This window comes from Terrapene carolina, unplaced genomic scaffold (assembly GCF_002925995.2).
Source record: "Terrapene carolina triunguis isolate 2854851 unplaced genomic scaffold, T_m_triunguis-2.0 Scaffold21, whole genome shotgun sequence".
Classification (NCBI taxonomy): domain Eukaryota; kingdom Metazoa; phylum Chordata; order Testudines; family Emydidae; genus Terrapene; species Terrapene triunguis.
In genome coordinates this window covers 14,557,161-14,576,880 of record NW_020664372.1, presented here as the reverse complement: position 1 = coordinate 14,576,880, position 19,720 = coordinate 14,557,161, and positions in this window count along the sequence as shown.

Below are 19,720 nucleotides of genomic sequence, written 5' to 3'. Positions count from 1 at the left end.
CTAAACCACCCACCACACCCCACACCCCTCCTGCACCCCAACACCCTTCCCTGAGCCCCCTGCCACACCCCGCACCCCTCCTGCAGCCCAACTCACTGCCCTGCACCCCCTGCTGCACCCCTCCTGCACCCGACCCCCTGCCTTGAGCCCCCTGCTGTACCCCGCATCCTGACCCCCTGCCCTGAGCCCCCTGCTGCACCCTGACCCTCTGCCCTGAGCCCCTGCTGCACCCCGACCCCCTGCCCTGAGCCCCCGCTGCACCCTGCACCCTGACCCCCTGCCCTGAAACCCTGACGCACCCTGCACCCCTCCTGCACCCCAACCCCCTACCCTGAGCCCCCTGACGCACCCTGCACCCTGACTCACTGCCACACTCACCCCTCCTGCACCCACACCTCAACTCCCTGCCTTGAGCCCCTGCCACATCCCACACCCCTCCTACAACCCCCGGGGGCAGGGAGGGGGCGGAGTTGGGGTGGGGATTTCAGGGAAGGGGTTGGAATGGGGGCAGGGAAGGGGTGGAAGGAGGTGGGGCAGGGGTGGGGCCTCATGGAAGGGATGGAGTGGGGGGAGGGCCGAGGGTGGTGTGGGGGGAGGTGTCAGTAAATGCGGCCCTCCGGCCAATGTACTTGTCCTCATGTGGCCCTCGTAGTCATTTGAGTTTGAGACCCCTGTTCTATTTACTAGTTGCATCTTTTCTTAATCATATTATAAACTCTTTCTGGGTGGGGACTATGAAAGTTTGTTTGCACAGTGCCTATTCTGATTGTGACCTACGAGCACTACCATAATTGTATATACATATATGAGAGAGAAATTAATATCTCTCTCCCTCTCTGATTCACAGTGTGGTCCCTGATCTGCTTCCTGTGGCCAGTGAACTACATGCTACTCCTTACTCAAGGTTTGTGGCAAAGTCACAATATACACGTTATAAATGAATAAGAATAGCATTTTCACATCACAATATGCAGGAAGTCGTTATACTGTGTGACATATTAGGGAAAGCTACAGGAGAGTCAAAGACAGTGGTGGTAATTCCATCATTAGTCATTGTCACACTTTCAATTTCAGAGTTCCAGGCACTATTGGAAGTATACAGGAAGTATAACACAGACAAAAGCCCCCTTAGTAGCCACACCGGTGCCGTTGATGAGTTGTTCACTTGGCTGAGACACGTGGGATATACCTTTGTAGTTGATGACACCCTTGCAATTTGTAGCATGAATCAGGCCTGTGTATAGCTGAATGATGAGCAAGTGACTCTGTTGCACAGAAGGCAGAGCAGCAGCTGCCATAGCATCATATCAAAATGCTGATGATGACAGAGCTGCTGCAGTTGTTGCTCTGTGTTACTTTCTATTGTCTCATCATCATCTCTGATTGTTGATTTGTGTCACACTTTAGCAATAGAATGGTGCACATTTCAATCAAAAATTAATCTCACAACACCCACCTACATTTGTTTAACCAAGTTATGGTTTTGTTACTCTGTTTTCAATTACAGCATTTTTTTTTACTCAGAAATCAAAAGGCCCCATAAATGTTCAAAGTGGCTTCCATAGGACACTTTTTTGAAAACATTGTGCAGTGAAAGGTGTAACTTTCACTCGGTTTTACTGTCACCAAATGAAAGCAAATAGGCTTTTACCACATCTGTGTACTTCCATCTACTATAAACAAGTGCAACATAATAACAGGAAAGGAAGACAGCAGTTGTATAGTAATCTTCTTCCTTTCTGATTTTTTCTTGTTGATTTAACCAAAGCTTCTGCCTCTCTAGTATAACTGCTTTTATCTACTAATATCTGCTTTTGGAACTCTCAGGGAAACAGCTCAGTAATCCCAGCCTAGGTCTTTTAGCCAAGAAAGATTGTAGTGATTACTCCATTGTGGCACAGAGTGAAATTCTGTTTCCATTGAAGTCAATGGCAGAACTCCTTTAGACGTCAATGGGGCCAGGATTTCACCCACAGCATTTAAGGAGAGTTTAATCAGAAGTGCTCAGGAAGACATCTCACACATTTGCCACCTTTAGCAGTGCCCTGCTTGTGGACTACTTTCAACATCAGGGGTGGCATTTTCAACAGTGCTCAATGTTGCCACTGACTTCAGTGTGGGCAGAGTTAGGTCAAAGACAAGCACTTCGGAAAGTTCCCTGGAATCAATCTAGGCTTTTGTACTGCCCCAATCACCAGAGATTCTGACTGTATTATGAAGGGAAATCATGTTCTTCACTGTCACTTTGAGAACTAAGAATTTAATTTAATCTCATTTTACACATTTAATAGGGCTTCACAGGTGACTGTTGCTATTTGAATAGCTAAATCATGAATAAAATCATGCATTGAAACCAGCCAAGCTTCATGAAGCACTGTAAAGCAGAAAAGCTACATGGCATTATAGGTTACAAAAACTAAAAAGTTCTCCTGATCTTCCACTGCTAACTTCAGTTTGAATAAGTTTGATTTTTTTTAACTGTTTAAAAATCAGATGCGACTCTAAAGCTGCAATAAAAATTCAAACGAACGTAACATGGATGCGCAGATGATCTCTCTGCCACTTAATGTGAATTTTGACGCAAGGACTTAGCATTAGGGTGAAGCACTTATGGAAATAAAGCACTATTCAATATTTATGAAGTTCTAGTTGTCTCTAAATACAGCACATCACTTGAACTACTTGTCACAAATGGAAAGTTACTACATTAATGAGAATAGAAAATATTAGGGGAGGAAAAGGTGTGGGGAGAGATCTCAAAACTGCAACCTGTGTAGTTATCGTTCTCTAAGGATCTGATTCCTGAATGTTCAAAAGTGAAGTAACCAATTATTCACCCTTCTCCGGAGGTGGCCCAAAGATGAGTCAAAAGGGAAGTGCAGAGAGTGTTGTCCCAAGATCAAGTTTTTGGGAATGAATATAAAATAAATGAGATATACAGAAATCTCTTAATCTTACACGGCAGAAAAAGTGGGGTGGGAGGGGACAGAGAGATGGCGAGACAGGCACTTTTGGTTGAAAAAGATCCAAATGGCCTGACCTTCCCAAAAGGATAAGAATTAAAGAGTGGAATTGATCAAACCATTGTATTCTGACTATATGACATTTCATAAAGAGAAACTATTTTGTGTGTAATTTCACACATCCAATCAAATGTCCAGGTCTTGTGATCTTTACTGGCCTAAAGCCACAAGTAAATAATCATAGAAGGATAAACACTCATGAGTGAATTTCATGCCTGTCAGTAGATATATTTTGCCACTACAACCCGGATCTCACCTTGACCATTTGTAAAGTCATGAACTACCAGGTGAGTTGATGTGATAGCTCATAACATCTTTTCATCTGATCATGTGCCCTAGAAAGAGAGGAGGTGAACAGCATTCCAGGAGGGAGAGCTCCCCCCCTTCTCTAAGGTGAGGTCTACACTGCAGAATCATTTTGGTATAACTATGTTACTCAGGGGTATGAAAAATATCACACCCGCGAGTGACGTAGTTATACAGATCTTAACTCCCCATGTAGACAGTGCTATGTTGGTGAGAGAGCTTCTGCCGCCAACATAGGTATCACCTGTCACAAAGATGGAGTTAAGCCAACAAGAGAGCTCTCTCCCATAACCTTAGAGTATCTTCACCAGAAGCACTACAGTGGCTCAGCTGCATCAGTGCAGAAGGGCCGAAGCAAGTTTGTAGTATAGATCTGCCCTAAGTTGTAGGGAGGCAAGGAAGTCTGCAGGTAGAAACAGAGAAATACTTTTTTCTTACAACAAATGTTTCTATGACCTTGTATTTCTGTCCAATACCCTCATAACATTTTCTAAATTGGCTGAAAAAAAATTGTCAAAATAGAACCAAAGGCTTGACTGCTTTAAAGCAGAAAGAAAGAAAGAAAGAAAGGAAAGCCTATGAATTCATGCACTCCTGCGTGAAGCACACCAGAGCTGTTGGATCTGCTGAGCATATGGGGAGAGGAGGCTGTGCAGTTGCAGCTTTGCACCAGCCATAGGAATTTTGATACCTGTGGTCTGATTGCTAGTCATATGCTGGAGAAGGGGCATGAAAGAAAGGGACACACAGCAGTGTCATGCTAAAATGAAAGAGCTGAGGCAGGTGTATCAGAAGTCTAGGCCAACCCTTGCTGTGGTGTGGCACCGAAGACATGCCACTTCTATAAGGAGCTTCACACCATCCTCTGTGGCGACCCCACCTCCACCGTCAAGAGGCCTGTGGATACTTCAGGGGGCTGGAGGCAGCAGTTAGCAGACTCATCCCCTATAAGGAAGTGATGGATGAGGAGGTGGAGCTGGAGGAAGATGTGGAGCACACGGCAGGGTTGTCCGGTTGCAGGGTTGTCCAGTTGCACGGTGCATCTCTTTTCCACTCCGGAGGGGTCTAGTCAGTCCCAGCACTCTGGCTGTGTACAGGATGCAGGAGAGGGGATCTCCGGTAAGTGCTCATTTTGCTTTGGTACTGCACGGTGAGTGGAGATTGAGCTCTCATGTACTTTGTTATATGGTAGAGGAGGGATAACGGAGAGAAATTAACCACAGAGCCTGTCCATCTACACAGTGGGGTCATGGTGGAAAAGTTTGTTAATGTACACGGGGATGTCTCTGGAATCCTTCATAGTGATGTCTAGGAAACTTTCCTGTAGGTATTCTGCAATCCTCTTCCAAAGCTTCCTTGGGCAAGATGCCTAGTTTCTCCCCGCACTATGGGAATCTTTGTCACACTACCTGGCAATTATTTCTGTAGGGACCAGAGCGGCACAAATTGGAGCCAGTCTCTAGCCACATGCATGCAGGAGATTCACCCTTGCATCCTGGGTTACTCTTAGAAGTGAGATATTGGTTTTGATTACCCTAGCCTGTGGAAAAGGGTGCCAATATTCAGAATAGGCTCTCTAGCCACTTATAGTAACCCCCTTTGCAAACCACCATTTGTCCCTTCTTGCACTTTCCCCTTGCCCATGCCATCCCCTGGGACTCGTGGCGACTTGTGCGCTAGCCAAGGGACAGTCAGAAAGAGGGGTGTGTGTGTAACTTTTGTGATTCATGGCCGTGAGTACACTTACAATAATATCGCTGTTCATTGTTTCTTTTCCTTCTGCAGATGTTCCTGTAGCAGGGTTGGTGCAGGGCCCTCTTGGCTCCTGCCCCTGCTTTGCTGACAAAGTCACTCAGAGACCCTGGGAATTAATAACCACTGGTGCCGTTTATTTACAGGTTATGCTTCCACCACCTTTTCACCATACACAGCTTGGGTTCTATTGTCTGCACTCAGGACGGAAGATTAATAGATTCATAGATTCTAGGACTGGAAGGGACCTCGAGAGGTCATCGAGTCCAGTCCCCTGCCCGCATTAAGGCCATTGCTTCTTGTTCTATCCTTAGAGGCTAAGGTGAACAAGTTTTCTCCCTCCTCCTTATGACACCCTTTTAGATGCCTGAAAACTGCTATCATGTCCCCTCTCAGTCTTCTCTTTTCCAAACTAAACAAACCCAATTCTTTCAGCCTTCCTTCATAGGTCATGTTCTCAAGACCTTTAATCATTCTTGTTGCTCTTCTCTGGACCCTCTCCAATTTCTCCACATCTTTCTTGAAATGCGGTGCCCAGAACTGGACACAATACTCCAGTTGAGGCCTAACCAGCGCAGAGCTATCACTCGGCTTCCGCTCCCTCACTCCCTTCTCCTGGCTTCCTTCCTCCCAGGCTTTTCTATAGCCCCAGGCTAATTGGGCAGGCAGCTGTCACCCATTCACCAATTAGGTGCAGGTTTTCTCTAGCCAACTCCAATTTACTTCGGTAATGGGAGCTGGCATGACAGAGAGATGAGTCAGCAGTTCTTGCCCAGCACTCTGTCACAGTGCCCTTGAGAACACTCTCATCTACACTGGCAAAGCACCTCCATCAGATGAGGTGGTGACCTAGGCGGAGTAAGAAGGATATGTTTAGTGAAGTCCTGCAGTCAACATATGCAGCACATAGCGAAACAAGTGTGTGGAGGGAGACAATTAATGGAAGACTGAGGCTGGATAGCAAGGAAAGGGCATAGGGGCAGGAGCAGAGGATAAAGCTCCTGGAGGACCAGACAGAGATATTTAAGGCCCTCATTAGTCTGCAATCAGAGCAAATCCCTGCCCAACTCCCCCTCCAGACACTACAGAACTCTGGGTCCATGCCGTCCCCAAACTCCCTCACCACATGCATCACATGCTCCCTGTTACTCACAGTACCCCCTACACTCCATGCCTGGGGACTGGTTTTCCAATGAAAACTGGAATTACACCCAGCTGTGAGAGCCCTAACTGTGAGACTGTTCCTCATTTTCATGTCTTGTTTGTCCAAAAGTTTGTGTTTTATCCCATTATTAAATTTGAGTCTTTGGAATAAAATGAGCCTTTATTTGAGGCATACATACATCGCTCAATACTAACATTGAATCAGAGTGGCTACAGGTAGGAATATTGGCTCCTTGCAATTAACACTCAAGAAGCATTCATTATAGGGGGAATCCTTGGTGGTAAGCAAACATTGCTTGGCCAAATGCATCACATACAAACACATTTTAGTGTGCCCTTCTAATTGCCATTGTATCTGACTGCTCAAAATCAGCAGCCAGCAGATCAGCCTCCGCCATCTCTGAGGAAACTTTTCCCCCTTTGATTTGCAAATATTATTCAGAGTACAGCAGGCTGCACTGACAATCAAAATATTTTCCTCATTGAGGTAGCCAAAAAGACAGCACCATCAGCCTTTTAATTAGCCAAAGATACATTCAATGGTCATTCAGCACCTGCTGAGCCTGTAGTTGAACCACTCCTTGCTGCTGTCTAGATTCCCAGTGTAAGGCTTCATGAGCCATGGGAGCAAGGCTTAGGCGGGGTCTCCAAGGATCAATATGGGCATTTGGACATCCCCCATTGGAATCATCTGGTCTGGAAAGAAAGTCCCAATGTGCAGATTTCTGTTTCTGTACAGACCAATGTTCTGAATGATGCATGCATCATGAACTTTCCCAGATCAACCCACATTGATGTCAATGAAACAGACTCAGTGAACCACCCGCACCTGCAACACCTTGGAGAAGAATCCCTTTCAGTTGATGTACTCTGTTGCAAGATGGTGTGGGGCAAAAATTGGGATGTGTGCCATCTATTACCCTGCCACAGTTAAGGAATCCCATTGCCGCAAAGGCATCAAGTATTTCCTGCACATTGCCGAGATTCCTTCACAATGGGAGGCTATTAATGGCCATAGACACTTACATCACTGCAACCCCCATGGTGGACTTTCCAACCCCAAACTGATTCGCGACTGACCGGTAGCAGTTTAGAATTGCCAGCTTATACACAGCAATCTCTACTCTCTTTTCCACTGTGAGGGCAGCTCTAATTTTGGTATGCTTGCATGGCAGGACAGAGGTGAGTGCTGCACACAGTTCTAGGATGTTGGCTTTGCACATCTGAAAGTTCTGCAGCCACTGCTCATCATCCCATACATGCATCATGATGTGATCCCACGACTCGGTGCGTGTTTCCCAAGCCCAGTACTGACAGTCCACTGTGGCAAGCTGGTTCGTGAATGCCAGCAGCAATCTTGAATTATTTGTTTCCATGGCAGACAGCAGGGCAGGCATCACTGATTCACTCTCTATTTCACAGTTCATGAAATACTGCAGGACCAGCTGCGTTGTGTTCATAACATTCATCACCAGAATGATCAGCAGCTCAGGATCCATGCTGTCAAGCAGAGATGGTGGGCACACAGTTTACAAGGGCTGTTGAAAAATAGCACAAAATGAAATAGAAAGCCTATGGAATGATGGGATGGAAAGAACTGCATCATGGGATGGCGAGCACATCCCCATGATGCACCACAATCTGTTCCCAGAGCTCCAAGCGGCAGAGGGTGACGAGTTGCACTGTGGGATAGCTACCCACAATACAACACTCTCTCTGTCGATGAAAGAGCAATGACTGTGGATGTGTTCAGCTGACACAAGGAGTGTTGTGTGGACAAGCGCCATCAATGTTGTTAAAGCGACTTATGATCGTTGACAAAACTTAAGTTGACTTAACTCTGTAGTGCAGTCATGATCTTAGTGTGTTTAATTGTCTGCTGTTAATGGCCCATCAAGTTCAATGGCACCTATTGTCCTCAACCTCTGCTGTACTGGGTAGGCATGCTCTGGTGATTAATCCTTTCCCACTGGGAGATAACATGCTTTTAAATAGTGTATTCTTATTTTCATATTGTCACATCCTTTGCTACACAATATTATATTTGGGAGGTTTTATTTTGTTAGTTATAAAGTCCCCTTCCTATGCCTTCTCTACATGCAGATGTCACCATTTTAGCAGAAGGTTTGCTTTTAAACCAATTTAGTTAGACAAGAGCAAGTCTGTGGTTAAACACTCTATTTATTTGAATTGCAGTTACACCTGCAGTCACAGACCAGGACTCCATTGTGCTGGGTACTGTACAAACACAGCACAAAACGATGGTCCCTACCCCAAAAAGTTTAACCTAAGTAAGCCATATTTAAAAATAAGAGTATATACATGCAACATTGCTTTGGTTTAACAAATGGCTTCTCTATACGCAAAAGTAGTAGCCCTTTAACTATGCTGGTATAGTAAAAGCAGTAACCACCCTCCCTGCCCACCTCCCCTTCCACTGCCCACAGTGTGGATTAAGTTATACCAGTACAAATCTGCTTATATTGGCATAGTTTATTACCATATGGGAAGCAGAATAAACTATACCAGTATAAGTCACCTTTATACTGGTAAAATTGAGTCCACATTAGTGGTTATCCTGATATAACTGTATTGGTAAAAAATCACATCCCTAATTAACAAATACAAAAACTGAATGTATCAAAGGCTTAAACCAATTTTAAAACACATCTTTAGTGAAGCTAGTGTGTGCAGATAACCGCATAGTTTCATTAGCAAGGATAAAAGAAGGTAGCATCTTTTCCCCCATCCCTGCAGGGGACTGAGATCTTGGGGTTGTGTCTGTGGGAGTGGAGCTTTGTTCAGGTTGGGATTCATTTAGGGAAGTTAGAAGAAGCCTCCCAACCTGCAAAGGCCCAAAAGGAGGATGAATATGAGACAAAGACCCACATGGCATATGTTTAGAGGGATTTGGATTTACCCCCTCATCCGTCTCATTTAGAGAGACCCTCATTTTGTGTTGAGATGATGCTGCATATTTAGAGATGTCCCTTACAAACTTTCCTCGAGATCATTCCCCAGGTACATAGTTACAGCAACTACTTTCCTTTAGTAGCATCCTGTTGATGAATGAAATGGGTGGGCAATGCTGCCATCAGGGTGTAATATAGAAGACTTGTGAGGGACATCATTTCTAGGTGTTTGGGTTTCCCCATTCCTGCTTTGATGGACATGACAAGCAAAAGGAAGACGTGCTGTATTGTACTCATTGCTAACCATTATTAGCAGTAGTAAGTTACAAGCATGATTTGTGAATAATCAATCTGGAAAAGCAAGGCTCATTCATTCAGAAAAATACATTGACGTAGGCAAAAGTTTAATGAAAATTAAACAGCAGATACATATTCATAGAGTGAATAACTGAGGCTGACATGTGTGACTGCTGCTATAACTTTTGAATCTGGTCACAGGTCACTGAAGCCCTCTTGGGATAAAGTGTAGAAAGAAAAGGAAAAGGAAATATGCAAGCAGAAAAAGAAAAAAATGGACTTCCCATAAAACTTTTGTTACCTGGGGAAAAATTAGGACCACATTGTGTACTGATTTATGCCTCATCCAACTCTGAATTTAAGTGGGGTTGTATGTAATATAAATCAATGCAGAATGTGACCCCTAACAAGCACTTTACATCTGAGCATTAATCAGATGTTTCAGTCAAAAGGACACAGACAAAGGAATCCTCTCCCAGAAGAGTCTTGTAAAGGACTGTGGTGACATAGACATAAAGGAGAAACCTAAGGACCAAAGAGAAGACATGAGTTGGACGAGGTAACGGCACAAAATATATTCAGTATTGCTCATTATAATTTATGATTTTTTTGGGACTATGTGTGATCTATTTGTGCCTGTGGGTAGCTCTATCTGGGGAGATGTAGGCGGGTTTCTAGGGCTACAGTTAATCAACATTTTATTGCTATAGGTGAAATGAGTGATGGTATAAATAGCAGAATGGCTGGTTGGGTGTTATTGAGCTTATGCCAAAGAAATTGTTCTATCTTCTGGATTTCCTGAGGGTTTAAAATTGAATTTTAGTCATGCTTGTTCTTCTAAAAATCAGCATGTTTTAGATAATATCAATGCCACAATCAGAACTCTTCAATAAATGTCAATATAAAAATCCACAAAGACTATGTACTGATTTGTTTGATATATGAAAGAAAGAAAATGCAAAAGATTAACCAAACAGTCTTTGAATTGTGTTACAGTCAAAAACTATTCATTTCTAGTTAAAGGTCTAGATCAGGGGTCGGCAACCTTCAGCACGCAGCCCATCAGGGTAATCCACTGGCGGGGCCACGAGATATTTTGTTTATGTTGACCGTCCGCAGGCATGGCCACCCGCAGCTCCCAGTGGCCACGGTTCACCATTCCCGGACAATGTGAGCTGCGGGAAGCGGAGGCCGGCATGTCCCTGCAGCCTGCACCACTTCCGCAGCATCCATTGGCTAGGAATGGTGAACTGCGGCCACTGGGAGCTACGGTGGGCTGTTCCTGCGGACAGTCAATGTAACAAAATGTCTCGCAGCCAGCCAGTAGACTATCCTGATGGACCGCGTGCTGAAGGTTGCCGACCCCTGGTCTAGATTGTACCTAAGCCAACTCAGCCCATCAGAAGTGTGGGGGCAAGTAAGGATTCTTCCCCCACCTTCCTTGACTGTGGGGCCCAATCCTGCAGACTTTCGGAGAAGCCACCTATCAGATCATGCCCTACACAAAACAACACTGTACTTCAAGCCCCTTTTATAATTTTTAGCTAGTGGTTAAAGCACTCATCCAGGAATTGGGAGTTCTGGGTTCAATTCCCCCTTCTGCAGAGAAGGGATTTTGAAATGGAATCTTCCAGAAGAGTTCCCTAGCCACAGTACTACAAAGTATTGAGCAGTGTGTGTGTTCGGGAGGAAAGGCCTAATCTCTCCTGTTGCAGCTGTTTCATTGTTTATAAATAATTAAGTATGGAGTGGAGCAGGAGGGCTTTGACTTGGACTGTCCAGGTGAGTGCCCTAACTACTGGGCTATGCAGTCATTCTCCTGTGTGCTCTCACCCAAGTAATATAATTACTTTTTACACAATGGAACAGCTTCAACAAGAGAGACAGAGAGCCCCATAACAGAATGCCCTGTGATCCCAGTAGTTAAGACACTGTATTGGGTGAAAAACAAGTTTAAGTCCCTTCTCCATATCAGCCAAAGGGAGAAATTGAACTAGGTCTCTCATATCCTGGGGAGTGTTCTAACCATGGAGCTAAAGCTCATAAGGGTGAGAAAAGTGCCACTATTTCCTCCTCCTCCAGTTAGGTGCCTAAGTCCTCTTTTGCCAGAACTGAGAAGAAGGCTCATGGCTGGGAAGAGGCGGAGCTCTGTCCTCTCCAGCATTTCCTATTGGCTAATTTAGGCAGCTCCTGGCTGTTTACTCGCTTTTATGGATCCCATTCTTAGGTACCCAACTTTCCCTATGTTTTGTATTGGAAGCCTGGGTACCTAACTCAGGGCTGTGAATTCCACTAAGCAGAAGGGCATCTAAAAGTTTGCCGTTACAATGCCAAGTCTAAATCTCCTTTGTGAATCTATCCCTTGGTACATTTGATCCTTCAGAGCAATTATTTACTGAAATCTTTGTGTTGTCATATAATATATGGTTAATGAAAAAAAGTTTAACATTACCTTTTTTCCTGATCAGGTGTTGATGATACTGTGTATTGTTACATTTCAACTCTGTCAATTTGTAGCAAAGCCTTGTTTGAATCCCAATGAAGGTGAATTTTGCAATCTCAGACTAAGACACTTTTGACATCATATGCTTTAGTGTAATCATAGTAGATTTCTCTCAAGAGCTGTCCTTGAATATTACAAATCTGGGGCAAGACATATTGATCTGGCTGTGAGAAATGTGTAGAGTTCTTGCCTACTCTATATTTGCCTTCTAGCCTGCCAGTGTTAGTATTTCACTTTAAATGAGTAACCCATCTTCCTTCCCCACAATCCCAGTGGTGTTTTGTCATTTTGAATTATGTGTAAGAGCCGTTACACCAACCCCAGAAGAAACAGAGCCACACCCTCCCAGAGACAGGAGATACACTCCTTCTTGCAACTCCATAGCATGCAATAGGAATGTATACACTACAGCATCTACAGTCCATTCCCCCAGCACACCCAGCCAACTGCACAGGGAAGGAATGGTCCTGCATCCTCCTTAGCCCCCCTGGGAGCAGTCCCTGCCTTCCCATGACTATAATGGCTGCTACTCTACTTGTCCTTTGCCCACAGTCCACAAGAGTCACTTTTGCCCCCCCATCTGTCCTTCCATGCTAAGCCCAAGCACTTTCTAGCCCAGTATTTTTCTGCTGTGGTAACAGTCCCTTATTGCACATTTATTTGGTAAATAAAAGGCAGTTGCTTTTTCTTTTAGAAATCTGTCATTTTAGGATGACTTGTTGCAGAATAAAGCACTTTATAACCTGATGGAAACAGTCCTTGTAATTCAGTTAATTACATTGGCCATTCACCTCTTCCATGAGCAAATTTAGTTTGATGTGCTCATCCTGTTTTCCATTTTTGTGCATTACAAACCCCCCATACAAGTTTTCACCGTTCTGCTAAACATACATCCAGATTAAACAAAGAAGTTGCAGATTATCACCATAACTAGTTACTCCAAAACCACAGGCAGGACTTAGTGTTGTCACTTATCTCAAATAGTTCCTCAGGGGTACAGGATGTTGATGGGGCATTGCATTGGGCAAAGGTTTGTCTAAGCTCCCCACATATGTGGGTTCATTCTGCTTCCCCTTGGTTATGTTATCACCAGTCTTTGCTACACCAACTCTCCCTCAATTTAGAGTACAGAAGTGCTTTTGCTTGAAGTCTGTGCCTGGTAGGAGTTGTTCTGAAGGAGCCAGGTTCTTCAGGGTCATCTGCATTTCCCACCATTTTTTTTTACTGTATAACTTCCACAGTAGTACTTTGGGGTAAGGGATTTTCAGACAAAAAGCTCTTTCTGGATTTCAGCGTCTAGGGTGGTGAAATCTGGCCATGCCATGAGCATCTTATTTTGTCTCTCCTTGTTATTGAAGGCATTCTGCCTCTCTGATGGTGGGGCAATCCCAGCAAGGTAGTATAAGGACAATGTTGGAGTTGGTTTCAAAGGCTTGTGCTGATCCTACAGGATTGATTGAGTTCAGTATCAATTTTGTATGCATGGCTCAATTGTGACTATACAGGGCCGAGTACTCCACGGTTGAGCATTGCAGGATGAGACTGGTTGCACAGAGTGTTTTAGGGTTTGCTCCCCATTTTAATTTCAACAGTTTTTGGAGTACACAGTTCCTGGGGTTCAGTTTTTTAAGCTTCTTGATGTACCCTTTGGATGTCAGGAGCTGTGTTTGTTGACATGTCGACGCTTATGCCACTCACAACCATCATACACTCCTACAGAAACTAGCATGAATTCTGAGAAACATCAAGATGCCCAGGTCATCTCCTCCCTGCTCTAGAATCAATGTTTCTTTGTCAAGATGGATGTTCAGAAAAGTTGATGGGAGACTCCATGGAATATGTTTCCCCAAGGATCAGCACTAGCACCCTTGTTGCTTAATGCCTACACAAATGACCAACCAGAATTTCCCAATGTGCCAAGAATCATTTATGCTGAAGATTTTTCATTACCATGCAGTCAGAAGGATTTGAGTACATTCTAACTAGCTCCCTGCGTGTCCTTGGAGAATATTATTGCACATGGCTCCTGAATGCCAACCCTTCCAAGACACATGTGGCTTCCATCTGAAACACTGTCAGGCCCAATAAAACTTCAGATATCACTCCTTGAGAATGATGAGCATCTGGGATCACACAAGACTGAACTCTAATAACAGTGAAGTGCATTGACAAAACTGTTGGGAAAAAATTGCTATTTGCCTGTCTCACTTTGTAAACACCATATCAAAAATGTGAAAAGAAAATCCATTACAAAATACTGATGGGGATCAAAAATTGTGGAAAAGCTATTTTTGCATATCCCTAAAATATTACTAACTCCATCAGACAAAGATAAACATTTAATATATTTTAAAGCAATTTTCTTCCTAGGAGCTGAAAAGCGTTTTATATGTAGCTGATTGTTCAGCCTCTAAGGCACTGTAAAAGCTGAACATTTTTCAAAAGTTCCTTTTAAAAAGTTATTTTGCCAAGACGCATACTGAAATGTCTAAACAGCTATTTTTCTACCAGTGAGTAGTTTTAAACATTCACTATATTTCACTGAAAGTTAGATATCTCTTTGTCATGGCATGACTCTACTGCCTGTAGAAGACATGGAAGCAAAGAGAACACAGGCAACACAAAATAAAGTGGACAGCATATTGAAAGTATCTCAGATTTGTTAGTGCACTGAAAATCTTTACATGAAAAATAAATCACACTAGTGCTTCAGAAATGGAGCAAAAACAGTAATTTTTTTAAAAAATGCATTTAGGAGAGAACATTTTGATCATGTGTGTCATAATGCAGCACCTTCTCAGATGTGTCTCAAAATCCAGAGGTAAATACAACAGGAGAGAATACAGAAAAGTTACAAATATGTAGGTTTTTAGCTCTTAAGGAGAATCTATGAGACAATAACTGCATGTAGCAGAGCATTCATCATTTAAGGCCTGATACATCATCCATGGAAATCAATAGAAAACAAAAATAAAAATGACTTCAATGGAGTAAGATTGGACTTCAGATCTTAGTTGCTAAAATTAAAGAAATGTTGTCCATAACAGAGAAGTAGCAAAACAGCATATCTATAATAAAAATAAAAACAAGCTTCAGAAACAAAGGAGGAGGAGTCTCATTAATCAAATTGTAAATACATTCAAGTGCATACCTTTTTGAGCTAGTCCTGCCACCCTTACTCTTGCAAATAGTTCTACTCAAATAAGGGTTGTAGGACTTGGCCCTTTTATTAATATTTTATCAAAATTTGGTAATTTGAAAAGAGAGGCAACCTGACCTATGGGATGACACACTGGGGGTACAGATACATTTGAACTGGGAGGTGTTATTCACAGCTTGTTTGAATGTATCCATACTAGCTCTTCTGCAGCTAGCATGCTAAAAAAATAACAGAATAGCTGGGTTAGCACGGGTGGTGTCTTGGGCTTGTATCCTGAATATGTATCCAAGGGGCCCAGGTGGGTTTGTACACAGGCAGCTAGCTAGAGCGGCCCCCTATGCTATCCCAGCTACACGGATATTTTTAGCACGTTATCTGGAACAGAGCTAGAATGGGTATATTCATGTGAGTTGGGAATCACACCTCCCAGCTCAAACAGAGACATACCCTTAGACCGTGGACTATTAAGTAAGGTGTCATAGGGAATTTTGAGCCTTCTTGTTGTACATACACTCACCCAATTTGTAATGTTCAGTTCATTTTCCCAGTGTATGCAAATCCATAATGATATGCATATTGTGTGGAATGTTCATGTTGCATCACAAAGCATCTGGATGGCAGATGAGAGAGGGAAAGAGACCCCACTGCAGTCTTCTTATTTATAAGCTCAAAACCACTCCCTACTTTAGGAATGTCCAGTAAGTCAGATGTCTCTGCCACGCTGTCTGGAGTGGGTCACCACTGTATGTGCCTACCTCAGGGCAGACTGTCAGAAAACAGGATAGATACCCCAAACTGGTGGTGTGTTCTGTAATTAGATTTCACCCACCAGTAACAAATGTGAACTCCTGGATCACTATACCAGTCTTGCCATGGAGTCACTGACAGTCCTCTTAGACTCTCCAGCCTATTTTGCCACCCAGACAGACTTAACTTTATGATAAAAGTCAATTAAACCGAAAATCACACCACATCAGGGTGTTCCATGTCACAAGAGACCAGTCACTTATCCCAGATCAATTGGTCACATCTTACGTCAAAGACAATGCTGGCAGCCAATTCTATAGTAAACTAACTGAATGTTTATTAGCTAAGAAAAGGAAATGAGAGTTATTGAGAGGTTAAAGCAGGTAAAATATATTAACATATGAGTCACAGTTTGTAATTCCAAATGGTGGCAGCGATGTAAGAGCTGCCAGTTAACCCCAAAGTCTTTTCAGGGAACCTAGATTGTCTCTGGGGTCTCTTTTGATTCTGGTACACTTCCCTGTAAGAGTCCAAATAGGACAGAAGGATCTTTCCTCGCATCCATACTCATAGCTTCTTCTGACAGAAAGAAAGCTGACAGTCTCTCTACCCAGATGGGCTTTTCCTTTGATGACAATGAGTGATGAATGCGCTGTGAGTCTTTGACCTCTGGTCATCACACACAGTGGCCACTTACTTTGAAATTAGCACTTTTCTCTTAAAGTTCTTAATCTGCATTTCACCAGCCTTCTTTCTTGTCTGAGTTTTTTAGTTATGGGGTATTTACAATGTAAATGTTTGCTATTAAATTATAACAGGACACGGATAAATAAAAACAATGCATGCACCATCCCATTAGTTTTCATGAAGTTAAACACCAAATATACTGTAATACATTTAAAAAATTACTTTGATCTATACTAATACAAAAGCAAATTGATCTGAGTAGACTCTAGAATTACCTGCTCTGCCAGCATCACAGTCTCTCTCACTTATCAGTCTCTCTTAGGTGATTCCTTTAACATTATCTCATCTCTGGACCCAGATATTTGTATCAGTGTGCATCAACGTTGAGATACCATCATTCAGTCTGTGTAGCACTTTACTAAAATGTGCTTTCCAGTTCAAATAGAGACCATATGGTCCAATAGATTTAGACCCTGAAATAATATAAGACTCCAGCCTTTATTCTCCTTTCCCACTACACTGCACAGAGATCTAGGAGAACATATTTGGAGGAAAAAACAGGGGGAAATTGTTTCCACCTGCAAAACATCTGCATGACCCAAAAGTGGGCAAAGCCAGTGATGAGGTTAACAAATGCTCTCCAATAAAGCTGTAAACAAACTACAGGAAAAGCTACATAAAGTTATTACTGTTGAGTCAGCATTAATTACCATTTACCCTCTTTGACTCATTTTTTAAAATTAGTTTTATTTCCTTACACCTATTTCAAGATTTAGATTATTGCCTAAAGGGAATGGTCTGAACTGTGTGTTTTAGTAAATATGTATTCAGCTATGCTTTGTAACAAAAAGGACAGATCTCCATCTTTTGCACATTAGTGTAGATCTAGTGATACCAGTGGAGCCACACCAACATACACCAGCTGAGGATCTGACACAACATTTCCACCTGTATCACAAAATCTTTTAATTAGTTTTTAGTAAAGCATTTTCCATACAGTCCATTTTATTTCCATGTTTGCTATATGGAGTTTTCTCCTTGTAAACAGTACAGACTCAATATCTGTTTAATATAGTGAAAAAACCCATGCAGATGTTTGCCAATTTTGCCACATGGGGAAAAAAAATCACTTCCCGACCCAAACAAAGTTTGGCATTCAGACTTGCCCTAGCATCATAATATCAGGCATACTAGATAAGGGTGGGTAGAGATCAGACTGGAACAGAGTCCAAAATGACCACTCAGCAGCAAGAGCAAGCTAAAGCCACCCAGGGAACATGCCCCGATCATGGCCCCACAGTCCAATGGCAGCAAGAGTGGGTATCCAGATAATGGAGCCTGTCCCACCATGTGAGATACCCTTGCTGAACCCTTCCCAGCAGCATGTGGAGAGGGGGAAATGGGTAGGGAACAAGAAAGAAGCAACAATTACCTCCTCCTCCTCCTCCATAAGCACATACTGAAGGGAGAGGAAGGGGGAACCAGAGGAAGCACACATAGCAATGCTCCAGTTGCTCTCGCTTGGGATCCCCCTTCCAACTGTTCCCAGGAGGCAAAGTGCATTTCCCTATTGTCTCCAGACTCATCAAAGACACACCCTGACTAGTGAAGTGAGCATTTCACACAGTTGGCACAGCCCTGATGAACTGCAAATGTCTGCACTCAGGGCACGGAACTGTGATTTACTCCCGTCACAGGAACAGCATTGCAATGAGGCTTCACCCCACACAAAGGAATTATTAATGTGCACCACTTTCTAACCAAAAAAAGACAGCAATATCTAAGGCAAGCCATTTCAGATGTTTTTAAAGCCACACAGCCACTATAGAGAAAACATTTCAGGCATACAAAGCTGTGACATGAATATAATTTAAAAACAATGTCTTAGAAAAGGTTAGCCATTCAAATGACTAACTTGTATTCTAAAACACTGTTGACTACCTTAAAATATTTCAAAATATCTGTCCTCTGTTTTGATGACAGGACAGATAACCATCAACATATTCAATGTTTTGTGATTAATCTCTAAACATCTTTAGCTTCTTTATTTTCATTTTCATTTATTTTGTTTTCATTTTCCTCATCAGAGCTTTTACAGCACATGTTTTCCTACCAGGGAGAAAAGAATCTACATCCTTCCTGGATGTGTGCCTTTATGTCCTGTCTAGCCCACCACCATCCTCTCATATTGCATCTCCCTTCATTAAATCCTCCTTTAGCATCATCTTTGTACCCAGAACCATAGCCATCTTGCGATCCTTACTGCAAACACTTACTTACATAAATAAGGCCATTGCATTCATTGTAATTCTATTAGTCACATGAACAAGAGTTCATAGGATGAGGTTACTTGTTTCTAAACGGCAGGTGTGGGATGGGACTTGCTTTCAGGTAGCTCATCAGTGCTGTTCCTAAATCAGCCAGAGGCCAGACATAGTTTGGGAAATTACAGTTTGGTGGTGGGACTGAGTTCAGGAAATAAAATAAAAAACAACAACCACACACTCAGCAATGAGCTAAAAAAACAAAAACCCCTCAGCAATGAATCGTTGCAAACTGACTTTTGCCTGCACCTGCCTGCACTGCGAAAGTTTTGCACTCATGCCCTATGTTCACAGTAATAATGACAGTATCCCAATTCATATGACACCATGTCAATGACCACTGCAATGAGCCTAAAAATAAGTTCTCTGTGAAAAGATCTGGCTATATTTGGACACTCTTCAAGGGATTATTCATCAGTTTCTTTTCACATTGATTACAATTTTTAGTTGAAGAGCATTGTTTTCATGGGAGTGCTGATTATTGTTATCTCTGTTGACAAATACACAAACAGAAATATTGCAGATACAGCTGAATTTAGCTTTTAACTATTGCCTAACATGAGATGGTTTGTACATATTTATGAAGTTGTGCATCAGTGAATTATGATATGTATAATCTAAATACATTTCTGAACATACACATTTTAGGGACTGGTGCTTAGGAGTAGATTCAGCAGACTACATTCTCACTTGTGTCGGCTGGCGTAGCTCTATTAATTTCAATGACAGCATGTTGACCTGCAATCAGATCTCTTGAGCCTGCACCGTAACCTTTTGAAGTCAATGGGGATCCACCGGCCTGAATCTCTTTGTAGGACTACCGGAGTGCAGGGTGGCGGGGGGGG